General features: G+C 36.1%; 1 protein-coding gene across 4 annotated transcripts in view; it reads right to left on the bottom strand.

Annotated features, from left to right (window-relative positions):
* LOC126973131 (tyrosine-protein kinase CSK) overlaps nt 1-18251 on the bottom strand; it is a 60766-nt gene that overhangs the window by 40725 nt on the left and 1790 nt on the right. Inside the window, exon 1 of one of the 4 annotated variants that reach the window (XM_050820276.1) lies at nt 13901-14350. The exons of 1 other annotated variant lie outside the window; for it this stretch is intronic. The gene's annotated coding sequence lies outside the window, so the exon portion shown is untranslated. Of the gene's footprint in view, nt 1-13900; nt 14351-18251 lie in introns of those variants that run through there. 2 more of the 4 variants (XM_050820278.1, XM_050820279.1) reach the window with 2 other exon arrangements.

The following is an 18251-nucleotide window of genomic DNA, read 5'->3' as shown; positions in this document are numbered from 1 at the left end:
ATTCCACAGCTTTGTAGTAACTTGGAAGAAAGCCCCTTGAAAACCGCACTGTGGAGGACAGCCACACATCCAGATGGTGGGGATGATATCCTAACTTGTAGCGTGTCGGGCGAAGGTAGAATTCGGCGGCAGGAATCAGGTGAAACAGCTCTTAGCTACCAAAGGCCCTGGATTTTGAACAGAAGGCATTTCAAATTATCTCGTACAAAGCTATGCGAAAAGAACCTGCGCTAACGTCGCTGCTAATGAGATACACGGCAGAGGATATTGTGGGAGTGGCCTAGTGATTCACTCTCATTCTTGTGTCGATACGGCTGCCGGCCATGCGTGTCGTAGGTATACCGTGACTGTATCGCGTGCACAATAAATTACGTAACTGCGTAATACGGAAAATATTCTCATTGTAGACTTGCAAATATGTTTATGTTATGATTGAGCATTTCGTAAACAAATCGTTTAGTTCTCTGCAAGTATAATAATAATGTGCTGCACATCCAACAACCATAATATAATCAACAATTGCGAAGCTAATGATGAAGGTTGAATGGAATAATTTGGAGTATTGTTCCGGTGATAACAGAACACCTTTAAAATACAAGGATTTTTAATCTTCTAGTTGCTATAACAACCACCAGTGCGAGGCTCCTTTGCACAGGATGTCGGCTAGATTATGGGTACCACAACGGCGCCTATTTCTGCAGTGAAGCAGTAATGTGTAAACATTACTGTGTTCCGGTCTGAAGGGCGCCATAGCTAGTGACATTACTTGGCAAATAAGACTTTACATCTTATGTCTCAAGGTGACGAGCGCAATTATTGTAGTGCCGCTCTAAATTTTTGGGGTTCTGAGTGGCATTGCATTGTGCTCTTCAGCTCGTCTTGTCTCTTATTTTAATTAAAAAAAAACTACACAAAGTATCTTTTGCAATCAGTCTATCAAAGACGAAACTAAGACGTAGACGCTAGGTGCATTAAATGTTGTACCCTGCTCTAAAAGATAGTCTAAGTCTACGCAAAGGTATTTTTGTAGCAAATTTTCGATGTCTTTTTTATGAAAATAAGGGACGAGGCGAACAGGACGTTCAGCTGATGGTAATTGATACGCCTTGCCCATTACAATGCAGTGTCGCTCTGGATTCTTATAAAACCCAAAAATTCTGAGTGGCACTACAATTTTTTATTTATTTAGGAGCATATACATGTTTAAACACTAAAACAAAAGAAAAACAAAATTTTTAACTTGACAAACTAAAAAAAAGTTAATAAAAGGAAAAGCAAGTTAAACAGTTTTCAACAAATAAGACTTAGGGATGGCACTACAATTGCGCTCGTCACCTTGAGACATAAGATGTTAAGTCTCATTTGCTCAATCATTTCACTAGCAAAGGCGTTCCTCAGACCGAAACACAGTAATTTTGAGACATTACTGCTTGACGGCAGAAATAGGCGCCGTTGTGGTACCCATAAACTAGAAGGCATCCTGTGCATCTCCTACTGGTAAATCTGGTCTCTTACTTCAATATACTCGTTAAAATTGGCTTCTACAATATAAATATTTTGATTTATTTTTCTCAAGTCAGTTTTCTCCGGTTCAGAGCAACTGTTCGCTTTACGTTCACAAGTAATCTGTTTTGTAAATCCGTGATCCCGATTCGTCTTGGTATCAAGCATGTTGTGAAATTCCGCAACGCTGACTAGAGTGCTGATTATGACCACATTCCACTACTACCAAATACGTAGATTGTATTTCACAAGTGAGACGTGGGCTAACTCGTGGCGATATTATTTACAAACATATAATAACGCGCATAGTTTTGCAAACATGTTCGCCCGGATATTATGACTTTCATAACGAATTTAATAACCCTGAATAACATTTAAAAATGTTTCGTAAAAAAAGAAGTATAATTTATATTTTTAATAAGGTAGTTTTTTTAAGTAAAGTTGGAGGAGGCCTTCACCCGAGGAGGGGTTCATATCCAAATAAATAAATAACCCATACAAATAAGTAACACGTACTAACATATAGATATTAAGAGAAATATAAACTAACACTAAATAACAACATCTGAAATGTACATATATTAAGGATATGAAATAAAAAAGGCTTTATTATTGTTATTATTACAATATTAAGAGGATATTGGAGAATGTTTGAAAAGTTCGACGGAGGCGTAGATTCATTCCACGATCGGATCGGGTATCTACTGCAATAAAGTCGGATCAATAGTACCTACCAAGAATAAGAAAGCTTAACAATTTGCTATGTTTTTAAAGTGAGAACCCTCACTTCTGGGATTAATACACAAATAAAAGTTGAAAACAAAATTTTATGCACGATGCCGGACTCGAACCCACGCCCTCTGGCGTTCCGTGCGAGTGCTCTTCCAACTGAACTAAACGTTCGAGTGACGTATCGTCCTATGCAATTATATCTCGTATATTTAATTCACAATTAACAGCAATGAAAGTACGTCGGCATTCAGTCACACAGTCAACTTTTATGTGTTTTTTTTTTTTTAATTTTGGAATTGTCTATCGCGCAAACAATTCAGTTTAGAAAAAAAATATTATTATATTAGAAACCTCAGAATCATTTTGGAAGACCTACCCACACGTATGGGGTTGATGAAAAAAAAATTTTGAGTTTCAGTTGTAAGTACCTATGGGGATTGGTTGAACCCCAATATTTAGTTTTTTTTTTCACAGAATACATCTGCTTATCAAGTTTCAACAGTATAGTTCTTACAGTTTTGGAAAAAAGTGGCTGTGACAAACGGACAGACAGACATGAAGAATCTTCTGAAGGTTCTGTTTTTTGCCATTTGGCTACGGAACCGTAAAAACTCAGATTTTTTTTGCGACAGCACAAAGAATTATACTCATTAATCTGTATTTCTCTATAGGCTCCGTTGTAACAGAAACGTGTCAGCATTAAATAGAGTAAGCAATGACATTTGATAAAAACGTGAGAAAGTGTTCGATTACGACTTTTATAGAAAAAAAAAACAGCGGCAAAAAATTGTGTTCATAGAATTTACACAGTAGTTGCTAATGATGATTTATGCAGTGGGTAATGTTGACACATCTGCACACGTCAACTTGAAGGTCAGCGGTACAGCTACGATGGCGTAATTATTATTTAAATAAGTGTTTTAATTAAAAACCTGTTCTGATGCTCGGGCACCTTTTTATTTTTCGTTCAGCTGATGGAAATTGATACGCCTTGCCCATTACAATACAGTGTCGCTCAGGATTCTTATAAAACCCAAAAATTCTGAGTGGCACTAAAATTTTTTATTTATATAGGGGCATACAAATGTCAGCTCCATTATAATCTTAGTACATAAACACTAAAACAAAAGAAAAACAAAATTTTTAACTTGACAAACTAAAAAAAAAGTTAATAAAAGGAAAAGCAAGTTAAACAGTCCATTTGCCCAGTAATTTCACTAGCTACGGCGCCCTACAGACCGAAGCACAGTAATATTTACACATTACTGCTTCACGGCAGAAAGAGGCGCCGTTGTGGTACCCATAAACTAGAAGGCATCCTGTGCAAAGGAGTCTCCTACTGGTAAATATGGTCTTTGGTCATTTTTGGTTCAAGTGGCGAGGACACATGCCCGCGTAGTCTGTAGACCACTGATTCTGCTGAAAGTCCCATACTGATGTCAAATGAGATAATGTTATTTTCAAAGACTATTTAGTCGATCTGGTCAAGATCATATAGCGATCGTCATGACGATCATTGGGGGAGGCCTTTGTGCAGCAGTGGACGTCTTCCGGCTTAAATGATGACTAAGACTATTTAAGTAGCTACTAACATTTATAATTTATATGTACCTAAGTATAAGACTGCGTCAGAATATTTGTTTTTGAGTAAGTATGTACATCTAAAAAGTTTCTTTGTTAAACAAAAAAACGTCCTAAAATATTAGCTAATATCTTGAAAATTGAGCTGGCACATGGGGGGTCCCCTTTCCTATTTAAAATACACTGAAAAAAAAAGTATATATTGTAGGAAATTCAAATAAATTTTCTACAAAAACGGTCTCTTTCATTTTTTTCGCATAGAAAAAAAGATACAATACAGGCTTTAAAAAATTAAATTTATCATTCTTTTTCAGAATTTTTGCATATTAGGCCTGGCTAGGATTATATACTCAAAAATTTTCAGTTTCATCTATGTTTGCTTTATATTTATTAATAATGCAATATATCTTGAAAAGTTACAGAGACACAAAAAAAAACTATATTATAACTACTTATATTTGAGGAACATTCCACTATATTAAACTATACTTCCTTAATATACTTATACCGTTAAAAAAAAGTTGCCGGTATTAAATTGTGAACTTTAGGATACAACTTTATTCTGAAAACTACTAATAAAATGAGAGCTGCATTCTCATTAATGCGCGGACTGACTAGGATTGTAAACGTTACAACCAACCCTACATTATTTGTGTTGATCATGTGGCTAAGCTAAGCAAATGGGCATTTATTTTACTGGTTTTCTTTTGTTTATTCCAAATTTACATAATAAATTGAGAAATTGTTCGGTTTGAGTTTTAGAAAAGTACTAATTCTATTCAATTCTTTAAAAAAAAGAATATTGTTATCGCTTAAAATTCGGATATTTTTGACTCCAAAGTTTATTTTTGGGAAGCCACTTCCAAATTTTTTATTGGATGTTTTAAATTATATATAAATATTCTATTCGGTTAAAAATTATCATTAAGTCCTTCTTTGTGCAATGTATTTTTTGCGTCCGAATATTTTCATTGTGTTATGTTGTAATCGACTCCCTAAGCAACCAATTTTTGTTGATATTGAGGTATGACCGCGCCTTATGTTGATTTTTACATGCTTTTTATTAGCTTCACCTGTATGTATGTTTGTTTGTAACCGACTCATTTGGGCGAGATTTTGACCCACTTTAAACGGCCAGATTTCGTTCAAACTTCGTAGATTTATGAAGGGCAGATGACAATACATTAATTTGATAAAATTATTCCATTTTTCAATTTGCAAAATAAGATTTTTAATGTTAATTTTGTATACATAATTTTTTCATCTACTATTTCCACCATTATCTTTTCAACCAAAGCGTGTTTTTTAGTTTTTTCAAACTATTTTTTTTTTATTATTTCAATAATCTTTAAGTGTTGTAGTACTAATAACGTATTCCAAGTGTAACGCGATTTAAATAAATAAATAAATAATTGATCCATCAACTTATATATCTTGCATGTCGTCTAATGATGGTGAGCGGATAATACAGACACTAAAAAAAAACACGATAAAGTGAACGTATGCTGCAACATGATTCGTAAAATGCTCTATTTGATTGAGACGAGTGGCCGTCGAGTTTCTTGTATGTTATTCTCACAATCACTACTTTTACCGAACATATAGTGGATTCAGTAAAACTTTAATATTTTTAATAATAACGTTTCAAAAGCGCGTACTTTGAGCCTAGTTGAATAAAATTTATTCTACTTTGACGCGCGTCAAAATACCTTGAGTCCAACTCTCTTGGAGCACATGCTGATGAAACGCCTTTTGAAGGCGAAACATACTGTGCTAATAGCGAATGTATCTAAATCGTAACATGAATTGCATTGTTGATTTGCAAGAGCACTTCATTAGCATGAAAAAAATCTCAATAAATAAATAAATAAACCGAAACTGTTTGTGAAACCTTAACTTGAACTTTTTATAAAGAACCCTGTATTTTTTTATGAAAATAAGGAACGAGTCCAGCGGGACGTTCAGCTGATGCCCATTACAATGCAGTACTGCTCAGGATTATTGATAATCCCAAAAATTCTGAGCGGCACTACAACTGCGCTCGTCACCTTGAGACGTAAGTTGTCAAGTCTCATTTGTCCAGTAATTTCACTAGCTACTGCGCCCTTCAGACCGAAACACAGTAATTCTTACACATTACTGCTTCACGGCAGAAATAGGCGCCGTTGTGATAGCTATAATCTAGCCGGTATTTGGTGCAAAGGACCCTCCCAGTAAAATGTAATACCTGTATAATTCAGAGTATTCAATCACACAGCGTGATTATTATCTCTTATACCTCTACCAAAGAATATATAATACAAGTATTTCAATCTACCCTCACTTCGTACGTGAATCTCTCAGCCGCAATACATTGGAGTACATTTGTCGGTGGAATAACATTGGGAGGCGGTTCGTCGGAGAAAATGAAAGTGAAACGTGCGTATGATGGTCGTTGAACCCGGCACGCGACAACATCCTTGCACCCATAAAACATCTCGGCTTTATGGTCTTCGGACTCGCTACCAGTTTTACATTAATTTATGTATGAAATTATGTATTAATCGTTACAATATTATAAACATACATACAACTAGTGCTTGAAGTTTGTCAACCTGTATAAAGCTACCGTTTATTGGGAGTTTTTTTTTAATGAAAATAAGGGACGACACGAGCAGGACGTTCAGCTGGTTGTAATTGATACGCCCTGCCCATTACAATGCAGTGCCGCTCAGGATTCTTGAAAAGCCCCAAAAATTCTGAGCGGCAGTACAATTGCGCCCGTAACCTCGAGACATAAAGGCATAAGAGGCATTTATTTTGTCAAAATTGATTCCTTTAGAATTCGTTTTAATGTCATTTCTAATATACTAGACACTACTACCGCTTCGGAAACAAATGGCGCTCTGAGAGAGAAGAAGCAGCGCAAGAAATGGCGAAAGAAAACATAAGATGTTAAGTCTCTTTTGCCCAGTAATTTCACTAGCTACGGCGCCCTTCAGCCCGAAATACAATAATGTTTACACATTACTGTTTCACGGCAGAAATAGGCGCCTTTGTAGTACCCATAATCTAGCTGGCATCCTGTGCAAAGGAGCCTCCCACTGGTAAAATTAAGTATTGTTAGTTACATTATACTGGTAAAGTTAGATAATGGAACCGTATGTACAAAATAAATAAATAATATGTATAAAATAAAAATATTTTTTCTATGGAATAGGAGGACAAACGAGCGTAGGGGTCACCTGGTGTTAAGTGATCACCGCCGCCCACAATCACTTGCAACACCAGAGGAATAACAGGAGCGTTGCCGGCCTTAAAGGAAGGTGTACGCGCTTGTTTTGAAGGTACCCATGTCGTATCGTCCCGGAAACACCGCACAAGGAAGCTCATTCCACAGCTTTGTAGTACGTGGAAGAAAGCACCTTGAAAACCGCACTGTGGAGTACCGCCACACATCCAGATGGTGGGTATGATGTCCTAACTTGTGGCGTGTCGTGCGAAGATGGAATTCGGCGGCAGGAATCAGGTTAAACAGCTCAAATCAGGTTAAATTAACAATAATACAATTTATGGGCAACTTTTTACGTAAAACGAAAATAAGGAAATACTTTCAATCATTATAAAGGTCGTCGAGATTCCAAATCTGCTGTTTTGTTGACAAGTATAAGTAATATAACAGAGCTGTACTTAAAGTTGTTGTTTGTTATAATAAAGCGTAGGGAAGTAATTCAGTTTAAAATGTAATACATTTGTATTTTTTTAGTACAGCAGTTTTATTCTTACTTTTTATAAAGAGGACTTCATTAAAAGATATATTCCTGTCATCTTTGCAGAAAAACCCTTTAAAAGACCTTAAATTTTCTCTCTCGCGTGTCTTGAGAAAATGCTGAAATCTTTCAATACTTAAAAAAAATGAGATTGTTTCTTATCCCTTTTCGGGTAAACAGGTTAATTAGTAATGTTCCACTAACGATAATCATTCATCATCATTATCATCAGCCGGAAGACGTCCACTGCTGGACAAAGGCCTCCCCCAAAGATTTCCACGACGATAGGTCCTGCGCTGCCCTCATCCAACTTTTCCGGCGATCTGGACCAGATCGTCGGTCCATCTTATGCTGGGCCTACCAACACTACGTTTTCCGGTACGTGGTCGCCATTCGAGAAATTTTCTGCCTATAATATTATCCAAGACAGTCATTAGCTGTTTTTTAAATAAGCCTCTTCAAAGTCAAAGTCAAAATATTTTAGTGACATAAAATCAAAAGACTGCTCGTAAACGTCAATCACAAAAAATACAATTCAGATACATACATATTAATTACACAAAAGTTTAAACATATACATATTTTTAAAATAATGCAAACCAGTGAAACAATACAAGGCTGAACCATAAAAAAAACAACTATAATACTATTCAATTCCATATTGTAATATCGTTTACGTAATCTTCAATACTGTAATAAGCCTTCGACATAAGTGTGCGTTTAATAAAAGATTTAAATTTAATTATTGATAATTCAGATACACTTTTTGGTAATTTATTGTAAAATTTAATACTATCGCATGCAAAAGAATTGTTTATTTTACAGAGCCTAGTAGGGGGCACTAAAAGCTTGTAGTTATTTCTAGTGTTCAAATCCGTTCAAAACCGAGCTGGATACAGCAACACTGGCGAAGTAGTTATTTGTTCAACAAGAGAGCCAAGGTGGTTATTTGTTGCGAGTGCCGAATTTGAATCTCGAGCAAGCGAAGGTCTCTTTAAAATTAAATCACAAGCGAGAGATTCTAAGTAAGCATCCTAAACCTAGTAAGGGGTTTAAAAGCACAAGAAACAAAAAACTTTGTTCGCGTGTGACACACACAACTTTTCACCTCACCAGCCAAAAAATACAATTCTATTCGAAATACTTCAACATTTTTTGCGACATGCATATTACCTATGTATAATAAAAAAAAACAAAGTATCTGAACATGCAGTGAAACAATTATGTTAAGAAATGCTAATTCCCAGCGTTAAAATGTAGTCTACCCATACCTACTAAGATAAAATTTTTTGATATATTTTATATTCACAATCATGTCGAAATTGAGCTAAGAACACAAAACTGGTTACGTCATTTACATTAACGGACTGGCAAAAAATTGAAGCCCTACTGTCACTCTTTAAATGACATCATGACTTAGTACCCCAACCCACATGTATGGAATACACTAATATTTATTCAACTTTAAACACGAATTCCTTAAAATGTGATGTTTGTGGCTTGAAACGTTTTTCAGGAACTACGTCCAATTGTTGACATGTGCTTTCCGGACCTCTGCCACATAACTGTTGTCTTAGCACTGTGTGACAAATAGCCATTTTATAACAGACAACCTCATTTCTTTTTTAGCTAAAGCAAAAATGAATAAAACCAAATTTTATTTCCCGTCGCCCTGCGTGTCCACCAAAAGGCATCCCGGCAGTTGAAATAAAACATAACAGATGCGTTTTAACGTAAACATTGTTGCCAACAGTTTGACACCTACATAAATATAGCGTTACACTTCCTACATAAATATCAAAACAACAGAAAAACTCTGGGCCAGACAAAAAATAAGTATATCGTATTATTATTAATTTATTTTTATTGGTGAGAGACCAAATTAGATTTGGAATTTGGATTGAGCGCAGCGTGTTGGAAATAAGTAAGCAAGTTAAAGTAAGAATAACAAACATAAGAAAGAAAACAAAAATGGAAAGTGTGGAAAAAACAATCAAGCAGCTAAAATGGCGTTGGACAGGACATGTGATAAGAAGCAAACAAGATAAATGGACAAAAGATAGAAAGACACAAAGATATGAAAAAAGAAATAGAGGGAGACAAACGATACGATGGGAAGATGATTTCAAAAAGATTGCTGGACCAACATGGAGAAGAACAACTTACGACAGGAAAATATTGTGGTAAGATCTGGAGGAGGCCTGTCGGCGGACAAGCGAGCAATGATTAACATAAGATAGGCCCCCTTATTCATAATAGTCTGCTAACTTAAAGCATTGCTAATTCGCACTCTATCTTCTTCTGAAGAAAAAATAACACTCTGTAGCGGCTGTTTTAAGTTAGCGGACCATTATGAATAAGGGGGATAGTATATATTTGGTGAAATATAATCATTTAGTAAATTAAGTTGTAGCATAAGTTAAAAATGTACCTTTTTAGTTTGCTTGCAATAAAGGCTTCGATCATTCATTATTATTAATTTATAAAAATGTTATATTTCCTTTTCATAATATTACGTCACCTGTTCGCCGACCATGCGGTTTAAATATAATACATAGACACATTAAAGAGTCCGGACTGTTCCAGCACGTGTCTACTACTTAGACTACTATAGATTGCACGGTTGATAATGCGCTCAATGAATGTTTTTGCGTCGCAACCGGTCCCACAAGCGGCGCCATCCAGTCACATTACTTTTCGCGGTCAGCCATCGGAATGTACGTTTTCGTATTCCGCTCACAACCGATCAATCTAATCCAACGTCGGCCAAGTTGGAGTTGATAATGACATTACTTTTGTATCAGCAGTGCATAAAAACGTAGGCTTACTGATGGTTGATGATGCGATCATCTAAAGAATATACAAGAGAGTTGCCTGCAACTAAGATTATTCTGACTCAAATAAACTTTATGTGGAGCCTGTGAGAACAACATACAGGAAATTGAAGTTGCTGCACCCCATATAAGAAGCATTTTCACCGATGGTAAAACCAGTGGAATGTGCTATATTTCTTGGCATTACTCTTGATTCCAAATTGCAATATGGCCCCCATATTGAAGAATTTGCGAATAAGCACAGTTCTGCAGCGTATTAGTTAAGAAAATTAGAACTGCAGCGGTTAAGAAAATTAGACAGTAAACTGACATAGATTCGGCGCGACTAGTATACTTTAGTTATTTTCATAGTATTATGGCCTATAGTATAATATTGTTATGGGGCAGTGCAGCCGATTATTACCATATTTGTGCTGCAGAAGAAGGCTATTCGCGCTATTTATAACCTAGGTAGGTCCTAAAGAATCATTTAGAGAAAAATTTAAAGAAATAAACATTTTGACTGTTGCTTCTCTGTTGAATATATTGATAATGTTCTATATGTTGATAAGCACATTGAGGAATTTGCTAGAAACTGTGACAATCATAATGCTAACACGAGGAACAAACATAAACTTCTGATGCCTACTACTCAGTTAAGTCGAGTTATAAGTCTTTTATTGGGCGATGTATATGCTTTTAAAATATGATCCCAGAAAATGTACAAATCAAATGTGTTACAGAATTTAAGAGTTGTTAAAAAAGTTTTTGTGGAAAGGTTACTATAAAATAAACGATTTTCATAATTAAACAGCACACTGGGAATGAAGCGAACAACCTCAGGCTCGTCTGAGGCAGTCTATTTTCAATGGATGGTAGTTTTTGACGTTCAATTTTGAATAAAAGATTTGAATTTGATGAAAGCGTCTTTATCAAATATATCATGGGAACGATAAGTACTTTAGACAGACTCCGGAACGGCTCTCAAACGGCCTATATATTATGCTCGCATAAGTCAAATTTACGGTCTCATTGGCACAGGGCGCGGGGGCGACACGCACAGATCGCACACAGCGTTCAATAAATATCATCGTTGCACAGTGCAATACCAATGTACCAGACTGTTTATAGCGCTTATTAATGATTGCACACGCAAAAGCCATGTCTGGTAAAAAGCCTCGACATTTCAGCGAGTCATAAACAAGATTTTTTTACAAGAGCACAAGCAAAATAATACCACTTAACATTTCAAAGAAGTTTAGTATTGGTGCAATACACGCCACACATTTTAAAACGATCTTTTTTCTGTCCTACACCCTTCATGACGTTAACATAAGCACTATCTACCCAAAACTATCAAAAAGGGTTGTTGAGCCTCACCTACTTTGAAGCTTGGACTTAAAACATTTTAAAGACTAAAAAAGCGGCACCATTATAATATAAAATTGTGCTTATTTATGCTTACATAACGTGAATTCCATGCAGACAAAGTCACGTTACTTCATAACTATATAAGCCCGATTTTTAAGAGAAGAGTATATATAAAGATCAGTCAACTTATATTACACACACTCGTATGATATTGTCTTTTAATCCTGGGATCATTTTTTATCCTTTACAGATACCTTGTGGTTGTCCTTTATAAGTTTTCCTCTGTCGTCTAACGTCTACAGTTTTCGTTTTTATGTGGGTGGGTATATATCGTTTCGATTATAAAAGTTCTGCCTTATCTATTAAATCATAGTAATGTGTTATAATCATTTAATGAAAACTGTTGTGTTTCAAACAACATCCTTTTGTCAGTCATCAACTAACTAACAAACATTTTATTACTAAAAAAAGCAAAGATCACAATGACGGACCATTCAGCCCAAGTAGTAACCTCTCACGAGCATTACGCATTCGTACTTTAGAGATGTGAACGACTCGCCCCACGACGCCGCTACAAGCAATAACAATTTACATTTCAACCTTTAACATTCGTACCACCTGGATCTAAAATAGCCTAATTTTTTTTGCACATGCAGTAGTCTTTAGTTATGCACAGGATTTGCAACAGTTTATTTTAAAACTTCCCCGTTAGGTTGCTGTATCGATTGAGTACGAAAATAGGGTTTCTTGCTGTTTCTATCAGATGCGAAAAGGCTTATTTTAACAACCTCCAATATGTCCTTTATTGTAGTTTTTGTTAAAAGTATGGAATTAATGTAGCTATTATAAATAAATTGAATATCTATATATTTCCAACAGTCTAAGTTTTATCATTTATCAATATGTGAAAGTAACTCTATAAACTCTCTGTCGTTCCTGTTGAACATACAATTCTTTGTTGAAGTTGAAGGCTACATTTCATCTTGGAATTTTCAAAAGTTCCGTAAAGACAGAATACAAATAGTGTTCGATCTGATCTCGTGAAAATTTGTTCCGCAGTAGTCATAGACATCAGTAGGTCCGTTTTCATGTCTCCAATTCAGAACAGAATAGTGAAGCACCGAAATAGCCAAAGTATAGTTATATATTTCTATGGACGCACTGTGTCCGCTTTACACATAGATATACCAAAGACGCAAAGATCTGTTCTTGGATTTTGATTAGTATAACAGCCATTGGATATCCCAATTCGGTCCGGGTTCCTTAGAAGACTAATAAGATCGGATGCAGTGCGTTAGTCAATATTGTAATTCGGTTGAATTTCCTTAATAAGTATTTTGCCCTGATTCGTATCAAATGTAGTGCGGAACCACCCTGAGGAACGAAATCGTCGACAGTTGATGATCGAATTTGATGTTGGGAAATCCTGGTAAGTACGCACTATTATTTTTATATTATATCTACCGTATACTGTTTTGCTTCACATTGCAATTATTATATTTTCGCGGACATCAATTTATAATTGTGATTATCAAATGTAAAAATATTTAACTCTCCTTTCCACTATAACCCTGTATATTATGTTGTTGTAGCGCCTGCTTCAAGACTATTTTTATGACAATAAGGGACGAGACGAGCAGGATGCTCAGCTGATGGTGGATGAAACGCCCTGCCCATTGCAATGCAGTGCCGCTTAGGATTCTTGAAAAACCTAAAAATTCTGAGTGGCACCACAATTGCGCTCGTCACCTAGAGACATACGATGTTAAGTCTCATTTGCCCAGTAATTTCACTAGCTACGGCGCCCTTCTGACCGAAACACAATAATGCTTACACATTACTGCTTCACAGCAGAAAAAGGCGCCGTTGTGGTACCCATAATCTAGCCGGCATCGTGTTCAAAGGAGCCTCCCACTTGTAAATGCCCTTATTCGCATCTTATGAAAGCGCACACTACATTGGCCTTGTTTACATAGTAACTTTTAAAAGATTGTTAATACACTAACGCCCTTTTAGCACAAAAAAATATCATACTTTTACAATAAACTGGCATTACAATCTCGTTTCATACAAACACGTACTTTGGCCCTTTTAGCACCAGGCCACAGAAATAATCCTAAACGAGATGTAATCATCAAATTTACTACATACCGCACTGTAACAACAACAATCCCAATCCAATTTGACCCCTCGAAACGCTAATATAAACCCTCATTACACCATTTCCATTCACAAAAACACAATTCAACCAGTTACAGGCGCGAATGTTCACCCTTGTTTACACACTTGACTCACCGAGTCAACGAGGCATCCTTTGTTTACTCTACAGATACCGTACGGAAGACGGTGGCAAACGGCCATGAGACCTAATAACGAGTGTCGTCCGCGAGTCCTTGCGTGCTCGCGGCGTGATAGTCAATTACGTACTGCCGGTCGCCGGTAGCTTACGAGTTACGGCCGCTTCATTATGGACTCTATTTGCATACTGGTGTTATTAAAATAATACGCGTTACACAATAAAATCCTCGTTAGTATAACATTAGGGGCTATATTTCATTGTATTTTATACATGGCTGCGTCTAATTTATAATACATATTTGCAAAGTAAGCTCTGAATCTTTTTTGCAGTTAATTTAATTTTAGTTGGTAGTTTCCGTGAAATATATATATCTCTTACTGCACAGTACGATCTCTAAATTAAATTTGTAAAAACAAGCAACAAACTTGAAATGCAATACAGCAATCTTAACTTATAACTCTTATGTTTAACTTTTAGCTCAAACTCTAATATATTTATGCGAAATAGGATTTTAAGATCACTTATTGAACGTCAAAATCTACCACCCATTCCGAAATTCGCTTTCTCAGATCTCAGAAAAACACAAAAGGTACTAGGGTATGCTAATAAGTAATTACCATGATAAAATAAAATTTGTTTTCTGAATAAATTAAAAAAATCATCATAAGTATTTAAATCGTGGACTCTACTACGAGCGAATAGCTGCTTAAGAATTACATCTGGTAGTGGACTAGCTATAGCTTTCATCCCATACCCATCAATTTCTTTAGATCCATTTATCACGGGCAGTGTTCCGAACAGCTGTTAAACCTGATAATTCCTGCCGCCGAATTCCACACCTTCGCACAACACGCCACAAGTTAGGATATCATCCTGGATGTGTGGCGGTACTCCACAGTGCGTCAAGGAGCTTTCTTCCACGTACTACAAAGCTGTGGAATGAGCTTCCTTGTGCGGTGTTTCCGGGACGATACGACATGGGTACCTTCAAAAAAAGCGCGTACACCTTCCTTAAAGGCCGGCAACGCTCGTGTGGTTCCTCTGGTGTTGCAAGAGAATGTGGGCGGCGGTGATCACTTATCACCAGGTGACCCATACACTCGTTTCTCCTCCTATTCCATAACAAAAAAATCAATTCTCACGCCTATGTGAATGTGCCAAGACTACATCGTTTTAAGTGAGTGTATCAATAATTGTCAAGTGAGTCAATGAGTCGGCTACTGGCTCTTATATCGTGCTTGACACTATAAGGGTCAAAAATCATTGAAAAATTATGATAGAGCTCCAGGACCCTCGTATTTGTGATCTGTTGCTCCATTTATTTAATAAAAATTCATAATACCCAGTTACACTCCAGTTACCAGTGGGAGGCTTCTTCGCACAGGATGCCGGCTAGATTATGGGTACCACAACGGCGCCTATTTCTGCCGTAAAGCAGTAATGTGTAAGCATTACTGTGTTTAGATCTGAAGGGCGCCGTAGCTAGTGAAATTACTGGGCAAATGAGACTTAACAACTTGTCTCAAGGTGACGAGCGCAGTTGTAGTGCCGCTCAGAATTTTTGGGGTTTCAAGAATCCTGAGCGGCACTGCATTGTAATGGACAGGGCGTATCAATTACCATCAGCTGAACGTCCTGCTCGTCTTGTCCCTTATTTTCATAAAAATAAAACACTCGAATTAAAATACATGCTCAGCGTGAAAAAAATATTCAGCATTTCCAGCGTTAACCAAAGTAGTAACCCGATAGGCAGACATGAATACCACTAGAGCAACGGTCTCTATGTAGTAACAACGACACACCTTCCTCAAATTAGCACAATAATCAACAACAATTTGTTATTAAATGAATTCCTTCAATTCTGGTATTAACTAGAGAAATTAAATTTATTTACCAACATTTATGGACCCGCTCCTCTTGGGATACGCCCTAGCGCTTAGACCACTTAACTAACTGAACGAATGACTATTTATGGAAAATTCATCGTATCCTCAGAGGACCGGGTTCGAAACAAGCATGGTCTATAAATTTTCCAAAGTACATTAATTTTATACAATAATCACACTATTTAAGACGCGTACAACACCCAATAATAATTACGTCACGCCTTGTTCTTTAGCGGCCGGTTTCACAACAGTACGATATACCGTGCTAACACGACCATAATTCCCCATCCGTGCTGTAAAAACGCAACACAATCGGCTTTTGCGACAAGTAGAGCGTGAGATGAATCCAATGTGTGTGATACGAGTTGGTCGCGTGACTGCGTGTGGTACAATAACGTTATGTAGTCGACCAATATATTTGTAGGCCATATACCTTATCGCTGTGAGTTAGATAATAATAACTAAAAGCAGGTAATGCCAAATATGGGGCAACCGGGGCGGTAACAATTATAGGTATACTAGCTGACAGCCGTTGTTCTGTTGATAATAAATAAAATACTGTCTTTTATGATTTTGTCATAATATTTCATGACATTAAGAATTATTTCTAAATAATGATCCCTGTTCTTAAAATGAAATAATTGTTTCACAGAAGAACTGTCAAATGTGCATCAATAAATTCTCTTATAGAAAATATATCCATACAAAACATATATTGGAAATTAAAATAATTATTGTGGGTCCCAAATCGAAATAAAAACTATCCTATCTCTCAAGATAGACTAAACTGCACTCCATGAAGTAATCCGTTCATTACTTTAGGAGTCCATCGCAGACAAACAATGTGACACATAATTTATATATATTAAAGATATGCATAAATATAGTTGAAATGAATGCTGAATGGTATAACTGACTGCTTTTGAATCAATTTAAATTTATAGATAGCGACAACTTCTGGCAAGGCATATGAAATTGTGTACTAAGAAAAACATGTAGATGTTAGTTATGGGTCTCAGTCTCTAAACATAATGCAAATGCTGTAGTAGTAAAAATAGCTCAGCTTCTTGTATATTTCCCACTTAAATAGGTTAAATGGAGAGTAATTAGTGATTATGTTCAATAGAAAAAGCCTTCAATCAAGCAAAGCTTTTCTAACAAAGCTTATTGACTGTTCTGAGCATAAATTCAGATCAATTCAGAATCAAAACAGTTTACTAGAATGAACGGAGCTAAAGGGGAGATTCTACACATTCTACATGCATGCTCTTAATATAATACACAAACATTTGTAATTTGTCTAATTAATTTAAGCCTGCTTTATTACCTGGTACCAAAAGTAAAGTACCATAACTGTGTGACTACAAATTATGGCATTGTAAAGCAATTTTTGAGTAAAGGGGTGATCTCCGCAAAAAACATAAAAACATGTGAAATAATGTTGAAGGTGGTTTGATCAAGTATATCCTGATAATAGAACTAGTGACAATGCCCAAATTTATAGATTTTTAATAATTTTCCACCAAACACCAGACAATGAGCAAAAGATATGGATGTTTTTTTTTCAAACTTTTGGGGAAATGTAATTAAAATGCTTTACACCTGTTATTCTTTGATATCAGACACCGAAAAACTTAACATTATCAACAACAGGTACTAATATATATTGTAATTTATTACTTTAATAACAGGGAGACAATTTTTGTTGGTGAATAGCACTACCCTATTTTTGGAAGGTGGTATAGAGGTTGTATAATAGAGGGCTGAGAACTGAACCTTGAGATAAAACTTTCCAAACTGATTTAGGGGGTAACTAAGAGGATATTGGTGATTGTTCGCTCCATCAACACATTACATATGAAATGAGATAGCTTCACAGGATTACTCAGCTGAATGAGCTTACTCCTGAGCAGAGGAAATGACCCATTATCATATGCAGATTCTATATCTAGAAAAACTGCAAAAAGAGGTTCTTTTTTGAGTGCTTACCTAATGTTAGTTGTAAGGAAACCGAAGCTAAATAATGAGCTCCTCCCCTTTCTAACTCTATACTGACAATAGGAAATGAGGTTATTGTATTTAACAAACCACTCAAGATGATGTTTAAGCTGGTCTATAACTGGTGGCTTCAGATGGATTGTGACCTGGTTTGAGTAACGGAATATGGAATGATAATATGATTATGGAATGTATAACACCTTTTCGAACACTTTTTTCCAAGTTTGCACTATAAATTTGAGCAAGCTTGCCAGTTACATCAACAGTCTCTAACAACTCTTTCAACAGTCTCAACATTTTCTCTCAATCATTTAAAAAA

This window comes from Leptidea sinapis, chromosome 28 (genome assembly GCF_905404315.1).
Source record: "Leptidea sinapis chromosome 28, ilLepSina1.1, whole genome shotgun sequence".
NCBI lineage: Eukaryota > Metazoa > Arthropoda > Insecta > Lepidoptera > Pieridae > Leptidea > Leptidea sinapis.
This window is presented reverse-complemented; position numbering and strand designations above follow the sequence as displayed.